The sequence below is a fragment of the Camelus dromedarius genome, chromosome X, assembly GCF_036321535.1.
Source record: "Camelus dromedarius isolate mCamDro1 chromosome X, mCamDro1.pat, whole genome shotgun sequence".
Taxonomy (NCBI): domain Eukaryota; kingdom Metazoa; phylum Chordata; class Mammalia; order Artiodactyla; family Camelidae; genus Camelus; species Camelus dromedarius.
This window is the reverse complement of record NC_087472.1, coordinates 91387951-91409802: the sequence shown is the minus strand read 5'-3', so window position 1 is coordinate 91409802 and position 21852 is coordinate 91387951. Positions and strand designations below refer to the sequence as shown.

General features: G+C 37.0%; 1 non-coding gene across 1 annotated transcript; it reads left to right on the top strand.

Annotated features, from left to right (window-relative positions):
- The first annotated feature begins 5890 nt into the window (after window positions 1-5890).
- Window positions 5891-6054, top strand: LOC116151076 (U1 spliceosomal RNA). Its single transcript, XR_004134860.1, has one exon. It is a non-coding gene; the product is annotated as a U1 spliceosomal RNA (small nuclear RNA).
- The last annotated feature ends 15798 nt before the right edge of the window (window positions 6055-21852 follow it).

Here is a 21852-nt window from a genome sequence, read left to right as displayed (position 1 = left end):
AAGAGATGGAGGAATCTATCAAGACTGTCCCTAATGGGAACTGAATTTGTGCCAAAACCTACTAAAGGAGAAAGGGAGGCTGCATTTTGAAATGATAATCATGCCTTTTCTGTTCAAAAGAATGTGCTTGAGAAGCTGTGAGGGATGTCTTTGGGAACAAGAAGCAACAGAAGAAAGAATAGGAGTCCTCTGGTATAAATGATGTTAGAAGCACACCAAAGTTTTCAGAGATACACTGTACATTTATCTTTTTTCGCCTGTTTCATAGGTCTTCATCCATATAGATGATGCAACTGAGTTTCTTGTCAATAAGACATGTATATGGAGTCTTCATATTTTTGGATATGGATTAGACTGAGCCCAACCAACTTTTGAGCCTTATCCGTCTCGTGGCCAAGAACAGGTATGTGGGATGGCTGGCTGTGATTTAAAATAGTATTTTTTCCCAAGAAACCTAATTTCTCCATTTAAAAGACTTACTGACCCCAGTAGAAATCATAAAGTTAACACAAGTCCTACAGATACAGAGCTCATAGAAATATTACCCATTTCAATAGCTATTAGCCTCACATAAAAGATTTTCTTTCCACAAGAAGTAAATATGCTTGTTGCTAAATAATCCAATATAACTGGATGAAACTGCCAGATTTTTAAGTTCAAGAATTAACATGATTATTGCACTGGGCATCTTCTGTTTGCCCAGGGTACTCACTCTGCTGTGACCCAGGAGGCTGCTGCAGTTGAACTATATCAGTGGACTTCACTTCCCTCTAGTTTTGGGGTTCAGTTTGGCCACTAGGGAGTATGGGGAGGACAGAGGAGGGAGGGGTGGGAGTTGGAAGAATTTAGTTCTCTAGCTCCCTCTCTGCCCGGTCACCTAGTCTTGGCTGCTTTCCTCCATCAAAGGCTACAGCTTACATGATCCTTCTCCCTTTTCCACATCGCCTTCTCTGACTCCAAGTCCTAGTAACAGTTCTCTCCCCTTAGATTTTAAGGCTTAAGGTGGTAACAGCATTCAGGAGTTACCAGCCCAGGATTATTCCATATCTTTCGTGGATTTCCTATACTCTGATGACTGATTTGTAAATGCATTTATTAAACTATCCCCGTATGACCCAAGGTTGATGGTACCATCCCACACTAAATGATTTAAATACCTAGCAAATTTACTAATATATGAGGAACAGAGACAATTCATAAGAAAATAAAATTTTTATACTTGGGTTTTCTTATTGAGTAACTACTATTTAAAATAATAGTCAATGTTTACTGAGACCTTACCCTGTGCCAAAAATTGCTCTGAAGAATATACATGAGTTAACTCATATAACCTCACAATTAAACCTGTGAAGATGATATGACCATTATCCTTATAGGCACAGGAAGGTTAAGTGAGTTGCTCATGTGACACTGTGATTCGTAATAAGAAATATATATTTATTCTTATTCCCTGTTTCTGGCACAGAGCTCCTAAAACCCTTGGAATTTCCTAAGTGATAAAAGTGATAAAGGTGTGTTGATATTCATAACAAACCTGTTTCAAGCACACCTGGGTTTATATTAATGAGGTAACCTTTTTAATTGCATGAAAGATTACTTAAACTCTATAGTGGTTTACAGTCTTCAAAGTTTCACACACATGATTTCATATAATCCTGTAATAATCCTTTTCTGCCCCTAGCCCAATATTGCCCCTCACTCATCCCCTCTCCCCACTGGTAATCACTACTTTGTTCCCCATATCTGAGTCTGCTTCTTTTTTGTTATATTCTCTAGTTTTTTGTATTTTTTAGATTCCACATATAAGTGATAACACAGTATTTGTCTTTCCCTGACTTATTTCACTGAGCATAATGCCCTCTAGGTCCATCTATGTTGCCACAAATGGCAAAATTTCATTCTTTTTTATGGCTGAGTAATATTTCATTTTATTTTATATGTGTATATATATATATATATGTGTGTGTGTGTGTATATATATATATCTCACCTCATCTTTCTTTTTTTATTAAAGTATAACCAGTTACAATGTGTCAATTTCCAGTGTACATAATAATGTCCCAGTCATGCATATATATGTATATACATATAATTGTTTTCATATTCTTTTTCATGCAAAGTTATTACAAGATATTGAATATAGTTCCTCCTCTTCTTTCTTTTAAAATTTTTTTTATTGAAGTATAGTTGATTTACAATGTTGTGTTAGTTTCTGGTGTACAGCATAGTGATTCAGTTATACATATATATATTCTTTTTCATATTCTTTTTCATTATAGGTTATTATAAGCTATTGAATATAGTTCCCTGTGCTATACAATAGGACTTTGTTCTTTTTTTTAACATTTTTTATTGATTTATATTCATTTTACAATGTTGTGTCAAATTCCAGTGCAGAGCACAATTTTTCAGTTATACATGAACATATATATATTCATTGTCACATTTTTTTCTCTGTGAGCTACCATAAGATCTTGTGTATATTTCCCTGTGCTATACAGTATAATCTTGTTTATCTATTCTACAATTTTGAAATCCCATCTATCTCTTCCCACCCTCCGCCCCCTTGGCAACCACAAGTTTGTATTCTATGTCTATGAGTCTATTTCTGTTTTGTATTTATGCTTTTTGTTTGTTTGTTTTTGTTTTTGTTTTTTAGATTCCACATGTGAGCAATCTCATATGGTATTTTTCTTTCTCTTTCTGGCTTACTTCACTTAGAATGACATTCTCCAGGAGCATCCATGTTGCTGCAAATGGCGTTATGTTGTCAGTTTTTAGGGCTGAATAGTATTCCATTGTATAAATATACCACCTCTTCTTTATCCAGTCATCTGTTGATGGACATTTAGGCTGTTTCCATGTCTTGGCTATTGTAAATAGTGCTGCTATGAACATTGGGGTGCAGGTGTCTTTTTGAAGTACGGTTCCTTCTGGATATAAGCTCAGGAGCGGGATTCCTGGGTCATATGGTAAGTGTATTCCTAGTCTTTTGAGGAATCTCCATACTGTTTTCCACAGTGACTGCACCAAACTGCATCCCCGCCAGCAGTGCAGGAGGGTTCCACCTTCTCCACAACCTCTCCAGCATTTGTCATTTGTGGATTTTTGAATGATGGCCATTCTGACTGGTGTGAGGTGATACCTCATCATAGTTTTGATTTGCATTTCTCTGATAATTAGTGATATTGAGCATTTTTTTATGTGCCTTTTGATCATTTGTAAGTCTTCCTTGGAGAATTGCTTGTTTAGGTCTTTTGCTCATCTTTGGATTGGGTTGTTTGGTTGTTTCTTATTAAGTCATTTGAGCTGCTTATGTATTCTGGAGATCAAGCCTTTGTCGGTTTCATTTGCAAAAATTTTCTCCCATTCCGTAGGTTGTCTTTTTTTTTTACTTATGGTTTCTTTTGCTGTGCAGAAGAGTATGACTTTGTTCTTTATCTATTTTATATATAGTAGTTAGTATCGGCTAATCCCAAACTCCTAATTTATCTCTCCCTGCTTCTTTCCCCTTTGGTGGCCATAAATTTGTTTTCTATGTCTGTGAGTCTTTTTCGGTTTTGTAAATCAGTTCATTTGTGTCATTTTTTAGATTCCACATATAAGTGATATCATATGATATTTGTCTTTCTCTGTCTGACTTACTTCACTTAGTATGATAATCTCTAGGTCCATCCATGTTGCTACAAATGGCATTATTTCATTCTTTTTTATGGCTGAGTAGTATTCCATTGTGTGTTTTTTTTTGTGTGTGTGTGTGTGTGTGTATCACAATTTCTTTATCCAGTCATCTGTCAGTGGACATTTATGTTGCTTCCATGTCTTGGCTATTGTAAATAGTGCTACTGTGAACATTGAGGTGCATGTATCTTTTCAAATTAGAGTTTTCTCTGGATATATGCCCAGGAGTGGGATTGCTGGATCATATGTATACCACCTCTTCTTTATCCATTCATCCATTGATGGACACTTAGGTTGTTTCCATGCCTTGGCAATTGTAAATAATGCTGCTGTGAACATTGGGGTGAATGTATCTTTTCGAATTAGTGTTTTTAGTTTTTTGGGATATATATCCAGGAGTCGAATTGCAGGGTCATATGGTAGTGCTATTTTTAGTTTTCTGAGAAACCTCCATATGGTTATTCACAGTGGCTGCACCAATTTACATTCCCACCAGCAGTGTACAAGGGTTCCCTTTTCTCCACATGCTCACCAACATTTGTTACGTGTTCTTTTTGATATTAGCCATTATGACTGGTGTGAGGTGTTATCTCACTGTGATACTGGCACAAAAACAGACACATAGATCAATGAAACAGAATAGGGAACCCAAAAATAAACCCACACAGTTATGATCAATTAATCTGTGACAAAGGAAGCAAGAATATTCAATGGAGAAAGACAGTTTCTTCAATAAGTGGTGCTGGGAAAACTGGACAGTTACATGTAAAAGAATGAAATTAAAACATTGTCTAACACCATATACAAAAATTAATTCAAAATGGATTAAAGACCTAAATGTAAGACTGAATACTGTAAAACTCCTAGAGGAAAACATAGGCAGAACACTCTTTGACATAAATCACAGCAATATTATTTTGGATCTGTCTCCGAAAGCAAACAAAAGCAAAACTAAACAAATGGGACCTGATTAAACTTAAAAGCTTTTGCACAGAATCAACAAAACAAAAAGACATCCTACTGAATTGGAGAAGATATTTGCAAATGATATGACTAATAAAGGGTTAATATCCAACATATATAAACTCAACTCATACAACTCAACATCAGAAAAACAAATAATCTGATTTAAAAATGGGCAGAAGAACTGAGTAGACATTTTTCCAAAGAGGAAATGGAGGTGGCCAACAGGCACATGAAAAGATGCTCAACATTGCTAACCATCAGGGAAATGTAAGTGAGGTGACTTTTAGAAAGCACCTAGGAATAGAGACTGATTGCCAAGGGAACCAACCTTGTGGTTGCAGGGTTGGAACTTTTAACCCCAGCCCTGTGACCTCCAAAGAGGGGAGAGGAACTGGAGGTTGAATTCAATAGCCAATGGCCAGTGATTTAATCAGCTGTGCCTATGTAACAAAGCCTCCATAAAAACCCAAAAGGATGGTATTCAGAGACAACTCTTCCTGGTTGGGGAGAGTGGACTGCTGAGAGAGCATGGAAGCTCTGCATCCTTTCCCCATACCTTGCCCTATGCATCTTCCATCTAACTGTTCCTGAATTATATCCTTTTGTAATAAACCAGTAATCTACTAAGTAAAATTTTCCTCTGAGTTCTGTGAGCCATGCTAGCAAGTAAATCAAAACCAAGGAGAGGGGGTTGTTGGAACTTCCAGTCTATAGCTGGCAGGTCAGAAGCACAGGTGACAACCTGGACTTTCGATTGGCATCTGAAGTTGAGTGGGAGAGCGGTCTTATGGAACTGAGCCCTTAACCTGTGGGATCCGATGCTATTTCTAGGTATATAGTGTCAGAATTAAGTTGAATTGTAGGACACCCAGCTAGTATCAGAGAACTGCTTGGTGTGGGGAAAAAAACATGTCAGAATTAGCACCAGGATTGTACTCAATATCAAACAACTAATAAGTGGTAGGGCTGGGATGTGAACCAAAAAAGTCTGACTCCTGAGCCCATCCTTGTAACACAGAGCAATATTGCCTTTATATACAAGAATGAAAAAAAGTATGATTCATGGGAAAAGTTATGTGATTCGAATAGAAAATTACATTGATTAAAACTTCCAGAATATATAAAGTTGCTAAGTGAAAAAATTAAATATATTGGCTTTAATTTTATCAGAATACATTTGGAAGGTATAATGGTATGCAGGGGAAAGATCCATGAGAAATAATACTTTAGAAAAGGTAGTTTGGTACTTACCTGTCAGGGGAGATACCATGATCACGAAGGTGGTTTTCCCAGGGCGAGGCTTATCCATTGCCCTCTGGATATGCTGACCCTTGCGATTTCCCCAAGTGTGGGAAACTCGACTGCATAATTTTTGGTAGCGGGGGACTGCGTTCGCACTTTCCCCTATTAAAAAAAAGAAGAAGAAAAATGAAAGGTAGATTGGGAAGGAAATTTGTGTTTATCGAGCATCTACTCACTTAAAAATATTTAGATACAAACATACATACTTACATACATGTTTTATTTATACAATCCTCATAACAAATATTTGTGGCAGGTGCTGTTGTTCTTATTTTATAGATGAGGAAACTGAGGCTCAGATTGAGGTCACCCCTCCACAAGACATTGACCTTCTTGGTAACAGTTTGTTGCCCACCTCAGTCTCAGGGGCTGGCAGCCTTACCCCCAACACAGGACAACCTGGAAATTAGGGATATATCACAAGGCCTGTATGAAGCCCAGAATTCTAAAGCCGTCATAAAACGTGGTCCCATATTACAGAGAAGGAGATCATGGTGATAACAGTGACCCCCAAAAAAGCCATTTTTGCTGTATCTCCAGTTTGTTTTTTAGAATCTGGCTGTGGTCCCAGTTACCCTGAAATGGCCCTTTCACCTAAGGCAGAAATCAAGTCAGGCTCCTTCATTTTCATAGCAGCATGTTAACTTTCTAACACAGCTGATAACTTCATTCAGCAAGTTTACATATTCCTTACAAAGTCCAGTTTTAAACTTGATAACTTTCTGTTCTTGCCTTAAGTACAATTTAGACAACTGATTATTAAAAAAACTCAGTCTAAGGGACATTAGTGATGTGTTACATTTAGTGATGTGTTACATTTCTTTTTTTCTTCCTCTTAGTACATGAATGTTTTCTACTGGTATAGACCCTAGACTCTCTGAGGTTTCAGGCTACAGTGGAAGGGGAATAAAATGTCTTCCTATCTTCTGTCTGGGTTGCCCTGCCTACTGAACCAAAGCATGGATGAGGAATTTTTTTAATCCACTTTCATAAGCCATAGCATTATAAGAAATTTCACCCAGATTTTGGCAATAGCATATCTGTTCATCTTTATTCTTAGCTGTTTTTAAGGTGTTATAATGTGTGAATATTCATTAGAATATTTTTTGTGAGACATTAGGAGGATCTACAATCAGAGGTACGCCTTTAAATCCCCCCAAAACTTTTTCTATTTTTTAAATTGTAAACCTAAATAAAGAAGGTTAGGGAATAAGGGCAAAATTGGCACCAGGAAAGACATCATGTCATATTATGATTTCCAAAATTTTGTCGTTTTTTTTTTTTGGTTACATTTCTCCTATTATGTGAAACAACTTGCCTATTTCTAGAGACTTCCAGGCCATCTAGAGCTATCTTATGTGGGCACGGCAGTCTTAATTAACAAATTATAGAACTGAAAATTTTCATTTACATTTCTTCAGCTCCTCTAACTCTGTTTTAAATAAGTTAGCACGTCGTGGCCTTGTAATATATAAACTCAGTTCTGTGACTAGCTACGTAATTTGTAGTGCCCAATGCAAAATGAAAGTACTAGACCTCTCGTTCGAAAATTTTTAACATTTTCAAGATGGCAACAGTAGAGCATTAAACCAAGCCCTTTGAAAAAGGGGGCTCTGTGTGGCTGTATGAGCCTCATACCCATGAAGCCAGCCCTGCTCATTTTCCTAGATTTATGTTTAATGCATTAAAATATTTTAATGTTGTATCCTTTCTTGGATTATTGTCATGCAAGAGCTTATATGACAAATGGCCAAAAGGAAGCTTCTTGCTGTATGAAAGGCATTAATTTGTACATTTAATTTCTTGAGAAAAAAAAAACCTAAAACTTTTTCTAGTACTTAATGTTAGGAAAAAATGTCTCTTTCCAAACAAATGCATACGCTTTGTTTCATTATCTCTTCCTTCATTTACAAGTACTTACTGAGTAGCCACTCTGCAAGCACTGCTCCAGACACTGGGATAGATCCATAAACAGGAGAACAGGGCAAAATCCTTGCCTTTGTGGAGTTTACAATCAGTGAGTGGAGTTATGATCAATTTCCCAAATTTTTCAGAGAAACTTTCAGTTCTGGAGACTGACAGTGTTTACAGCCTTTTCCTCCACTGTGTGTTACTACATTTTACACACTATATTAAAGAAGCAAATAAATATTTAAAATTTTGTTTTGGTACACAATAGGGGCGAAATGGAGAAACCACATTCTAACATATAACCCTCCCGTACCTCATAGAACTTTTTAAATGCAAGAATAAACTTCTATATAATTTGTGTGGATTATTTAGATATGAAGGAAAAACATGTTTCCACATAACTCACTGACTGTAAATAATCAGGGTTTTGTGGGCAAGTTTTAGGCTTATCTCAGTCACCTTCTATCATGACCAGGCATCAGTGTTAGGTCTAGCCCCTGATTCAATTAAAAGGTGGGAAAGGAGCAAAAAGATCTAAATGAAACTTTTTTATTGAATGTAAACACTAAATGGCAAAAGTAGAAATATTCACAGCTAACACTGTTGAAATTTCAAAAGCCCATATTCAAACAAGTATACCTGAAATGCCTTGACCTGGCTACTGACCAAGATGGTATTTATTGGAAAAACAACAGTACATTTTACCAGGGGCTTTGAGTTTTTGAATCAGACATTTTGTCATTCTGTTTCTGAATCAGAATCTGTAAACTTCCCAAAAACCAGGTCCCAGAGGGATGAAGAGGCAGAGCACAGATGGTTTTTAGGGTAGTATAACTACTCTGTGTGATATAATGGTGGATGCATGTCATAATCCATTTGTCCAGATTCATAGAAGGTACATCCCCAAGCGGGAACCTTAATGTAAACTCTGGACTTTGGGTGATAATGATGTGTCAGTGTAGATTCATCAGTTATAACAAATGTAGCAGTGCAGTGCAAGATGTTGATAATAGAGGAGGCTGGGCATCTGCAGCGGCAAAAAGTATATGGAAAATCTCTTGTGCTCAGTACTGCTGTGAACTTAAATTGCTCTAAAAATAAAGTCTATTTTTTAAAAAGCCCGCATAACCCTCTCAATCCATTATATCCTTAGCCCAAACACCACTCTCATCTTTAGTTGGACTTCCAATAAAATGCAGTTTGAGGCTTACTACCCACAGGTAGCAGGCCCAGCTCAACTCTTTGGAATTTAAAACATCTCTTAATGGCTTAAAATAGCTCAAAAGATAAAGGAAACAGTGAATCAGTAGAGAATGACAAGAAAATGAATAGCTGGTGAGTGTTCCCTCTTTCAGACAATATAAAAGTACAAATTATTGAAATTGCTCCTTAAATTACCACATCTACCATAAAACCCTTAAGAGTGGGCACAAGTGGGAATTGGGAGAGTTTTTCAAAACTGGGTTAGTTTGTCTTAGCTTGGGCTGCCATTACAAACCATGGACTGGGTGTTTTAAACAACAGACATTATTTTTCTCACAGTTCTGGAGATTGGGGAGTCCAAGGTCAAGGTGTTGGCAAGGTAGGTTTCATTCTGAGATCTCTTCTCTTCACTTGTAGGTGGCAGCTGTCTCACTGTGTGCTCACATGACCTCTTCTTTGTGTGCTTGCTGAGAAAGTACAAGCTCTCTAGTGTTTCTTCTTGTAAGGGCACTAATCCCATCATGAGGGCCCCACCCTCATGACTTCATCTAAACCTAATTACCTCTCAAAGACCCCAGATATAAGTATCATTACACTAGGGGTAAGGATTCCAGTGTATGAATTTGGGGGTGAGACACTTCAGCCCGTAGCAGTGTTGTTCAAAGTCTGATCTCTCAATGCTACACATAGAAGATAAAGAAGGGAACTTTGTTTATAAAGTGCTTATTCTATTCTGGCTTTAGGTTAAGGGCTTCAGTGTACTATTTCATTTAAAAGAACAAACCACATTGGGAGGCATAGAGAGGTGAAATCTCTTTCTCCAAGTCACAAAACTAGTAAACATTGCAAAAACAGTAAACTATCCCATTTGGCCCCAGAGCTATAGTCTTTTTGCTAACCATTAGGGCTTTCCTTAGATTTCAGTATTTACTGTTTACCTTATTTCTTTAGGCCCAAAGAAAACAGGCTCACACCTCCAAGGTCACATGAAACCAATCTGAATCAGGAAGTCAATGATTTTATTTCACAGAGGGAGCTGTAGTTGGTCAAGGAGCATACATTTGTGTTTGCTCTTTAATCCATGAATGAGTTCAAGAAATTGATTTTTTAATTGCTTAGTTAACATGAAGTCAGAGTGAAGGGATTAGGATGCTCTGCAAAGGTATCTCAATACTAGCTGTTTAGCATTCTTATTCTGTTGATCATGTGATTTCTCACGTTCTTCACATTAATATCATCTAGCTTAGGGAAGTAAGAACTATATCAATCTAAATTATTGCATACAGCCAATTATAGTAGCAAAAAGAAAGAAGAAAAAGGAAAAGAAGCTCAATAACTGCTTATAGCCGGGCCACATCATTTGATATATCTTCAAATAATTTGCTACTGAACCAGAACCTATAAATGTTCTTCCTTGGGTTTGGAACCAGTGGATGCAGCCTCCAGAATTCTTACCTCTCTCCCATATTGATCCAGTACTCAGCACTTCATTGCGGCCCCCTTCTCCCATGTTGTAGTGGTACAAAGGTTGACAATTATTTTCTGTAAAGGGCCAGATAGTAAATACTTTCAACTTGGCAGGCTCTATTGATCTCTGTTGCATAAGAGAGACGTTCTCTCTTGGCCATGTGAAGATACAGCAAGAAGGTAGCCGTCTGCAAACTAGGAAGAGGGTTCTCACCAGATGCCAAATCTGCTGGCAACTTCATCTTGGACTGGACTTCCTAGCCTCCAGATATGTGAGAAAGAAATATTCATTGTTTAAGCCACCTAGTCTGTGGTATTTTTGTTATAGCAGCTCAACTGACTAAGACAACTACTGATACATGCAGCAATATGAATGGATGTCAAAAATATGCTAAGTGTAAGAAGCCAGATGCAAAAAAAAAAAGAGTACATACCAACCATGATCCCTCTACATGAAATTCTAAATGGATAAAAATTAACCTATGGAAATAGAATTCAGAAAATAGCCGTTGCTTCTTAGTAGGGTGTGGGAATAGACTGAGAAAGGGCATGAGGGTTCTTTCTGGGGTGATGGAAATATTACGGTTCTTGATATGCATTTGCCTAAACTTACTGAACAGTATACTTAAGATCTGAATGTTTCATTGTACATAAATTTTACCTCAGTATAAAAATATTAAAAATAATGTAATTACTTGATATTTTAAAAATCCCAAGATGACTGCTGGAGTTCCGACCATCACGTCTGCATTCCAGGTAGTGAAAATGAAGACAGATGGAAAGGTAAAAGGACAAAGAACACATGCCTGCTGTCTGATCATTCTTAAGGAGACTTAAAGTCGCATCAAGATCTTGCACTTAATGCTCATTGGACAATCCTAGTTAGAAGAGAAGTGAGAAAATTGACACATGCACTGTTTGGCCAAGCACATTCCAGACAGAATAAAATCTGTATTTATAGTAACAAAAACAGGGAGAAAGGGTATTGTCTATCCATTGGTAGGTTCAGCCACAGTGCAAAAAAAGTGTGTATGCACACACACAGTTTCTTACACAATCGGGATTCATGGGTCGTCACTGAATCCCATTTTATCTGAATTCTGTATTAAAAACTGCTGGTCTAGGAAGTTTGAGCAACTAGTTATTATTAAACACAGTTAATATGAACTGTGTGGATGGCAAATTCACATGCAGCCGGCATTCAAGAGATAGGAATAGGCCATGCTCACCCACCTGGAATAAATTTTGTTGCCTGTGTCTCCCAAAGGCTGCAATCCATTAAATGACTTGTTCTTAATCGAGCAGTATTGAATTCTTCTGCCATCTTAAATGTACAATATGTGAGTGTAGGAAGACAGGCCACTTCACTTAAGTGTACATTATACTTATACACTTAATTTGATGACATTAGTTGCAGGTGTCTCTACTTCAATTAATTACATATTGATGAAATGTAATTTAAACTCAGTACAAAAGTAAAGTATTTAAATGATAGTCTCTTCAATATAATTATTCCACATAAGTTGGAGTGCTGACAAAATGTTGTCCTTTATTTTTTTAAATAATAGCTTCAAGTATGTTTAAGATTAGATAACACAGAAACTGTCAACAAGATATGACAAATATGAAATGAAAATAATGAGATTAAAGCTTTATATCATGATCTAATTTTTCCTCCATAGATGCACAGACTATTTTTCCTTACAAAATCATGTCATAGACATCCATTGCCCTGCATAGCATTTTTTCAGCCTGATTTGAAGAACAAGAGAAACTAGTTTTAAAAAAGCCACATAAAGACTATATTTTTGCTGACCAGTAAATTAGATGTTGATCTGTAAAAATACACTGACTTCCTTCTATTGTAATAGCAAAATGAAAATGAAAATGATCTGATTCAACAGAGGAAATACACAACTTATTCTATACGCTGTATTTGAAGACTGCCTTAAATGGCTTTATTTTTCTTATAAATTGACCTCTTAACCTGAGTAGATATTGAAAAATAAATGCCTGTGTCCTTTCCCTATGCCCAGAATGTGGGGAAAGAAATGTCATTTTATCTTTAAGTCATTGACTGACAAGGCACCACACTGCTAAATTAACATTTCATGTCCAATGACAATAAACAGTTCTATTTCTAGAGCACCTAGTCAGTGGTGGAGCCTTTACATACAACATTTATGTGGTCAGCTGAATAATGGCTCCCTCAGGTCCTAATCCCTGGAACGTGTGAATGCTACTTTTATGGCAAAGGTGACATTGCAGATTTGATTAAATTTAGGATCCTGAGATGGGGAGATTATCCTGGATTATCTGGATGGGTCCAATGAATTCCAGAGTCCTTGTGAGAAGGCAGTGTGAAAATTTAATCAGAGAGAGCTTTGAAGATTCTGTGCTGTGGGCTTCAAAAATGGAGAAAGAATCCATGAACCACAGAAAGCGATGAATTCTGGCACATGTCTAGAAGCTGAAAGAGGCAAGGAACAGGTTCTCCCCTCAAACCTCCAGAAAGAACCAAGCCTGCCAGCCCTCTGACCTTAGCCCAGAAAATACAATTTTGGACTTCTGGCTTCCAAAACTGTAAGATAATAAATTTGTGTTGTTTTAAGCCACTACATTTATGGTAATTTATTACAACAATAGGATACTAATACAATTTCTAATTTCAAAACTACTCTGGAAAGATTATTACTAAACACACATACACACTTATCAAATGAAGAAAACAAGACCCAAAGACTGGTTAAAAAAAAATAACTAGGCAAATGTACATAGCTAGAGAGCAGCAGAGAGAAGCATGGCGTCCAGGTGTGGCTGGAAGCCCACAGACCTTTCTTCTCAATCATACTGGCTTATCTGAACCATCAAGGCACATTTCACTATGTCTTATCCCAAAAGTTTTTTTCCCTCTGTTCAAAAATAAAAGGAAGCAAATCAGTGTCCCACGTTACATGCATTTCAAAGGGAAAGTATTTGTTCTAAACCAGGAGGTTCAAATGTTTGTGAGGCACTGGTCTGTTTCCATAAGGGGGCTTTTATACTCCAAATTAAACTCCTGTGTCTGTATAGCTATGAGGAATATAGTTATAAAACAGCTATCAAGAATGGATTCTGCATGAAAAGTTCATGTAGATGGATTATAAACCTAAGAGTTTCCCCCCAATGAAGTCATTGCTCATTTGTGATGGAATCCAGCCTCTGCCTGAAGGTTTAGTAATTCGATGAAACTTCTATGTAATGAACATGTGATGTACTCCTCATCTAGGCTGATAAGAAAGAATTCCCCTTTTGCTAGCTAAATTGAAATTCTAAAGGAATTTTCTAGAAACCCATCATTTGGGGTTGTATTCTGTAATATTTGAGAAGTCCTGAATTAAAAGATGGCTTCATATAAGCCAGAAAGAAAGAAAAATGCCATATGATATCACATATATGTGGACTGTAAAGAAAAGCACACAAATGAACTTTAAAACAAAAACTCACAGACATAGAGAACAAACTTATGGTTTCCAGGGGGGAAGAGGGTGGGAAGGGATAAATTGGGAGTTCAAAAATTGCACCTCTTGGAGAGTGATGGAAATGTTAGCTATCTTGATTGTGGTGGTGGTTTCATTGGTGTATACATCTATCAAAATTCATCAAATTGTGCATCTGAAATATGTGTAGTTTACTGTACAGGAACCACATCACAATAAAGGTATTTAAAAAATAAAAATGGCTTCATAAATGTTAAAAGCATAGAATGAAGCAAATAATGAAAAACAAAAATGTTTTATTTCACCGTGATAATCGTATCTGCCTAATATGTATTGCAGTAGCGGGCGGTGAGGGGGGTGATTATTTCAAAATCCCGGGAAGGGTCTAGATTCTGTGGGAGATGACCAGATGTTGTGATTTGATCTTTATTCAATTGAAATGTTCTAACTTTCTGCACCAGAAAGATTTTGAGAATTTCAGTGGATGTGTTTCAATGAACTATTGAAACATCAGCAGAGTGGATAGTTTTAAATGGTTGCAGAGAGCGTATTTAGATATAAGACTGGTAAAATAGTGACATCTTGTGGTAAGAATGAGCAACAAAACCTCTAAAGTTAGGAAAAGTTAAGGCAGGAAAGGCAAGTAAACTGAGGGGGAGAGAGACAAAAATAAACAACAAACCTTATTAAATCTTCTTTTAAAAATAATAAAATGAATATATGTATTTATATGCATGACTGGAACATTGTGTTGTACACCAGAAAGTTTTTTTAATGAGTAAAAGGAAAAAAATCTTTCTTCTTGAGAATACAATGAACTTTTTTCATTTTGACTTTTGGCTGTGAGAAAAAAATTCTGGGTTTCTGCCTTATAACTGTATTTCTCATACCAATAGGGACAAAAGAGTTTAAATTAGACAATTAAAAACTCCTTGGGGAAATAGACCAGGATACTGCAAAGATTTCCTTCTTTAAATTCATTGTTTAAAACAAAAATATTTTACATTTTAAAATTTATGTAGCATGAAAAACTCTGATTTGTTTCTTTTCAACTTTAAATAAAAATAGAGGGAATGAGTGTTTCCCTTTAGTGCCCGTAGTGGATGCTCTTGGCAATTTCACCCGTGTTCCTTATGCTAATATCAGCAGTCCCCTGCAGCTTGCGTGGACAGCTATACAGTACATCCCTTCTCTCTGCCCAAGATGTATTTCTTTTTTTAATATATTTTTATTGAAGTATAGTCAGTTTACAATGTTATGTCAATTTCTGGTGTACAGCACAATACTTCAGTCATATAAGAACATACATAAATTCGTTTTCATATTCTTTTTCACCATAAGTTACAAGGTATTGAATATAGTTCCCTGTGCTATACAGTATAAACTTATTGTTTATCTGTTTTATGTATAGTAGTTAGTATCTGCAAATCTTGAACTCCCAATTTATCCCTTCCCATCCCCTTCCCCCCCCCCGTAACCATAACTTTGTTTTCTATGTCTGTGAGTCTGTTTTTGTTTTGTAAATAAGTTTGTTGTGTTTATACAATGGAATACTACTGGGCCATAAAAAAGAATAAAATAATGCCATTTGCAGCAACATGAATGGACCTGGAGAATGTCATTCTAAGTGAAGTAAGCGAGAAAGAGAAAGAAAAATACCATATGATATCACTTATATGTGGAATCTAAAAAAATAAATAAAAACAAACAAACTGAAATTCACTTCTGGCTGCAGAAATGAGTCCTGCCTACAGGCTCAAATACCTGGAAGTTAACACCCTTGTAAGTTATTTTCAATCAAGAGGGCAGGGAACAAAGGAATAAATACCTGGGCTTTCTGAACCATCAGTGGCACAATTCTGACTTGTGTTCTACACGGTTTCTCAGGGGGTCCCAGCAGGACCGAACTCTGGTTTCCCACAGCAATAATTTGCTCATGATTGTACCTTTTCTTTCTTTTCCTAACTTCCTCACAATGCCTCCGGGGGTCACCATCCAATAAACGACATGCATCCAAATCATTGCCTCAGGGACAGCTTTCGGAGGAATCCAGACGAATACAGTGATCTACCCATGCTGCGTACACATGTCCGTGTGTTTCAAAGGGGAAAAAAGTGAGTCCTAAGCAATTTTACTTGTTTAATTAGCAGAACACCAAAATGAAAAAAAAACAGACATAAGTCTAGCTACATTTTGGTTTTACTGCAACCATAAAGCCTTTCACAGCTGCTTGCTGGGCTGCTGCCCTTCCCCTGCCAGCTTTTTTTTTTTTTTCATAAATTTCTACTTTTTTTTGGTGGGAGGGTGGGGAAGGTAATTAGGTTTATTTGTTTCTATTTTTTTAATGCACATACTGGGGATTGAACCCAGGACCTGGTGCACGCTAGGCACACACTCTGCCACTGGGTGAGCTGTACCCTCCGCCGGTGCCAACTTTCTCTCTGTGCGAGTGGAAGTTCAACACAGGGGTACTGCCTCAGTAAGGAAGGAGGGCACCTCTACTCCAGGGATTTAGTTTCCATTCTAAATCCCTGCAAGAAAACTTGAAGTGGGTGCTAAAAGCTGGCTGAACCAATTGACGTACTAATTGGTTGGGAAATAATATATTCAGGTATACTCGAAGACTCAAGAAGTAGAAATACATTTTACAAAATATATTTATTCATTAGGAATTGTCTTCTGTTCTTTTTAACAACCAATTTAATCAAGTGTTTTTCTTCACTTTCAAGGGCATGTGAGGGGCAGAGAGACCAGTGAGTATCTCAATATTTTACACAAAACAGGTCCCCGTCCAGGACGTGATATATAAGAAGAGGGGGTGGGTTGCAGCTAGTCACTGCTTTGACCATCAATCACACATAAATTTCAACCCCTGGCTACAACTTTGCATCAAGAGTCAATTTATTCTGACCTGATGGCAATGGAGGGGCCAAAAAAAAAAGCTGTTTTATATTGGCGTGTTGAAAATTACAAAATAAATCTCAAATGTACTCACCTGAACTCTTGGTCACAAACAAGTCAAACTTACTAACTACAGCATGTGACTAATAGCACTTTATACACAAGTGATGTTGGTAAAGTCATGTTTTTATTTCCCTTTAAAAGAAAACTATTTCAAGTATTATTCATCTCCCCAAGTAGTAAATTTATGAAGTTTAACAGTCATTAAAGTAAAGAAAATGTATTTATCTTCCCCAAGTTTCAAAATAAATGCCCTTTTTTGTAAACCACCATATTTCCATATCTAATCCCTAGCTTGAAATCCATGCATGTCCCCCACTTCTTTGCATTTCTGAGTCTCAAAGTATCATTGTATCTTTAAGTGCAATAATATTAATAGTGAAACATTCTGCCTAGTATTTTGCATATACTATTTTTTTGATGCCTATAGTACTGTGATGTTATTATAATTATGTACCTTTTATGGATGAGAATACTGAGTCTTTAGGGATTTTGCCCAAATTCTGAGCTGTCTGACTGAAAACTCAAGTTTTCGTCCATGTTATCAGCCATCTATTGCTGCATAATAAGCAATCATAGTATCTCAATGGCAAACAACTCTGTAACACTATTTCTCACATGTCTGTGCATTAGCTGGACTAGCTCAGCTGATCTTATTTGGCCATATTTGGGTTTAACTAGATGACTCCAAGCTGCAAGTTGGATGCAGGTCTGCTCCAGGCGTCTCTCAATCTCCTTGGATCAACAGGCTCACTGGACCAGGGACTTCTCATGATGGTAACAGAGGTGCAAAGGGTAAGTAGAACACAGGGGGCCTCATGGGGCCTAAACTCGGAACTGGTACAATGTTGTTTCCACCCACATCCCACTGACCAAAATAAGTCATGTGGCCAGGCTCCGAGTTAAGGAGCACGGAAGTATATCCCTCTTTCAATAAAAGGACACGCAAAGTTATGTGGCAAAGAGTGTGGATCCAGGAAAGGGTGAAAAATAGGAAACAAGGATTCAGCATATCCCACTCACCGTGTCAGTCGGCTCCCGTTGCGTTATAATCTTTCAAAAATTAATTTGAGATGTATGTGTTTGTAGTGAAGCAAGGCATGAGCTATCATTCTGATATACTCGGTACTGAAAGAATATCAAATGTGTTTGATTAAACAAGACAGGTGATCTATCTCTAAGTTCTGAAAAGCTGAAGTCTAGCATCACTGGCAGGGCCCATCATAGGCAAAATCATGAAGCAGGCATATTTGCCTTTGACACTCCTTAATCTCACCTCTCATTATCCCCACTGTCATGGCTCTGTCTTATCTATTTCTTCAGTCTCCATCACAAAATGTTCCATCCCTGTAGCCCACTCTCTCCCTCAACCCTACCTGCTGCATTTCAAGGCTTAGCTATCTGATAACTAACACCCTGAAACAGTGACCGCTGAATAAGTTTTTACTAAACACATCTACATTTTAAACTGGGGATTCCTGGGCACAGAGTGTGTGAGCTTAAATAGCAGTTGCTGAAAAATCCCTTTTTGGAAATAAAACTCTTTGATCTTCAAATAAACTTAATTTAAAACCCAAATTATGAAAAAAAATGATAGTGGTACTATTATCCTATTATTAGTCAAATGACATTAATATAATTATTAATAGTCAACAATTATTAGTTCATGTGGAGGGCAGGAAAGAGCCTTGCTCTCTTCCCTTGTTCACTTGTTTCAACTTGTTCTCTCGGTCCCACTTGTTCTCTCGGTCTCTCCCTCATATCACCTTGGTGATCTCTGAAGATCTTCCACAAAATCTTCAGGTACTGAAGAACAGTTTGAAAACCCATGACGTGAACTCTTACGTTAGGAATGTCTGGGATAGCCTCTCATCTTCAAATTACACTGAGTCTCCCACAACCTCTGTCAAAGCATAAAGCTGTGTTGGTCCCAGGGCCTCTGTGTTGTGATCTGAGATGGATGTGAAATTTTCTTTCCCTTTAGTCTGGTACAGTGCCTGAATATCTACAATTGAAGGCACCACTGCTGTGGTCTAGGGCATTTTCTCGTCCAGGAGCCCTTTTAAAAATGTGAAATCTCTTTAGGTAAGTAATCCATCAGCCCATTAATACCTTAGCTTTACTAGGGTTGGGGGAGAGTGGCCTATAAACAGTGCATGCAGGTGGGGTAAGAGCTGCTAGACTTAGATGTCCAAGGGTCATGGTGCAGGGGGTAAGAAGAAGCTCTGAAAAAAGTGAGCAGGGAAAAAAAGGAGATGGAAGTGGAAAGATGAGGTGAATTCAAACCAGAGTCAAGCCTTGTCTGAGTAGCACTTTTTCACAAAGTGAGCTCCAGCAAGCCATATGGAGATAATTTTTTCTGAACAAAGGGCCCTTAGTAAGTTCACTTATACCTCTCCTTCTGTGGAGAAAACCAAGTAGGTGAACTTCCTTTGGATTCTACTCTTATTGTGGCATTTGCTAAAATTTTGATTGATCCAGAGCTCAAAACGTCCATTTCAAACAATATATTTTTGGAATGAATTGCCCAAGGAAGAATAGCCTCAAAATTATTTATTTCATATTTTTCATAGATGCTGGAAAGGAAAAATAGGACAAAATGGGCATAGCAGGGTCTGATAGTTGTGTTACATGTTCTAAAGTCTGTCATACAGTAAATGATCAATTATGCTTCATCAAGAGTAAAAAGATGCAGAACTCGTTGAATTGCTATAGGATAACTTATTCTTTGGACTAGGAATATTCTACCAAGTAACAAGTGGTTGCTGAAAAGGTACAGATTCATAAAACATAAAAAGAATTTAATGTTTCCTGAAAATTCCTCAGGACTTTACTGGGAGCTTTCAGTGTATTTATTTAACTCAATTTAACAAATTTAATTATTGCCTATTTTATGCCAGAGAACATGCTAGGTACTGGAAAGGCAAAGATAATTAGGACATTCTCTTTGCCCTCAACGTGCTCAAATCTAAGTGAGGAAGACAAAGATATAAATGCTTATATTATAGTGTAGTAAATGCTACGTTAGAAATATAAAGAGAGTGGTATGGGAGCAAGCAGGGAAGGAATGATCTAGTTTCTGGCTGTCAGTGGGAGGGAAAAGGGCAGGTCAGAGGAGGTTCTGTAGCTAAGGTGGGCCTTGAAAAACCATTGGAGACTTAAAGCTGGAGAAAGGCAGGATTAGATCAGCTTTCTTGAAAAAACACTCAGGCAGGGACAAATTAGTTGAGGTTCTTAAAATTAATCGGTCAACAGCTATTTATTTTAAAAGACCAAATGTGGAGTTTGTGGACAGAGGACGGATTTCTTCCAGGTGACCTCAGGAGATAGAAATAATGAAAGTTCAGTACTCAAACAAGAGGTATATAAAAAACAACCACTTGTTCACATAGATGAGAAAACTAAAATTTCCCAGTTGCTAAGATGCATCATGATAGTTGTCAGGCTGACAAGTATTCTCTCTAATCAAGAATTCCTTTCTCAGGACTAGTGAAGTAGCTGCTAGGGACAAAACATGAGTCTTCTCATAGGGAGACTCATTGTTTTTTTAACTGGTTATTTTATTTTTATTGAAGTATAGTTGATTTACAATGTTTCAGCAAAGTGATTCAAGTATACACACACACACACACACACACATATATATTCTTTTTCAGATTCTTTTCCATCATAGGTTATTACAAGGTATTGAATATAGTTCTCTGTGCTGTATGGTAGGTCCTTGTTGTTTATCTGCTTTATTTATATGTATCTGTTATGTGTATCTGTTAATCCCAAATCCCTAATTTATCCCTCCCTTGACTTTCCCTTTGGCAACAGTAAGTTTGTTTTTTTATGGGGAAACTCATTCTTAATTGAAACGGAATTTCTGTATTATTCTTCATGGAAAAAAAATTGCTTATTTGAAATAGCTGCCCTCCTGGCATGGATAAGAGAAATTTCAATTTGCATCAGGCTTACATGTCTTCACAACATGATAAATTTCTGAGAATTACTTTATCACATGTGGACTATGCAAAACACTGTAAAACAGGCAGAAAATAAAATGTTAGTGCTCCATCATCAGTGCTGCATATCATGTAGTGAATAAAGATAACAGTGGGCGTGGGGATGTCACCCTGTCAATTAAGAACCCACTACTGAGTGCCAGCGCCCAGAACTCTACCTGACATAGAGTAGCATTCAGAGAGTATTTGATGGATAAATGAATGAAGAAACAGGAAAAGTAGATATTAAAAAAAATGACTTTCTTATTATACTCTCTGAAATGGCAAGAAATATTAATGACCTCCCTCATATAGTTATAATAAAAAAGCATAATAATTTACCTGTCATATTCTCTAGGTTTTTTCCCCCCATTTTCATTTTCTGCAGTTCAGAGTACTATTCAATTCCATCAGTGAGAATATGTTTCAGTTCTTAAAAGAGCCTATGAGTTGGTCCCTTCATAGAGAAAAATATTTTTATGAATAAATAAATATGGAATTAGATTGATATACTTAGAATAAAATAAAGTGGGAAAAAGACCTGGGAAATTATGACAGATCATGGTACAAGTTAGTGGTCATTAATACGACCACTGTTAAGTAGTGGGACATAATCCCATCCACAGAAAGAGAGCTGAATTCCAAAATCCACCAGAAATAAAATTAAAATGTGACCCAATATGTCAAAACTCAGTGAACACTTTTATGACCCATCAGTTGTATCATTGCAAGTCATTCAAGAGAAGATTTTGATGAACATCAGTTTCTACATCAGGAAAAATAAATGAGCCTCCATTTCTTTCCTTCTCTTTATTCTCACCTTCAAGTTGTTAAGGTCTTTGAGAAGAATAAAAGATGACACTTCAATAGCTCACAAATCAGATTTAACTGTTCCC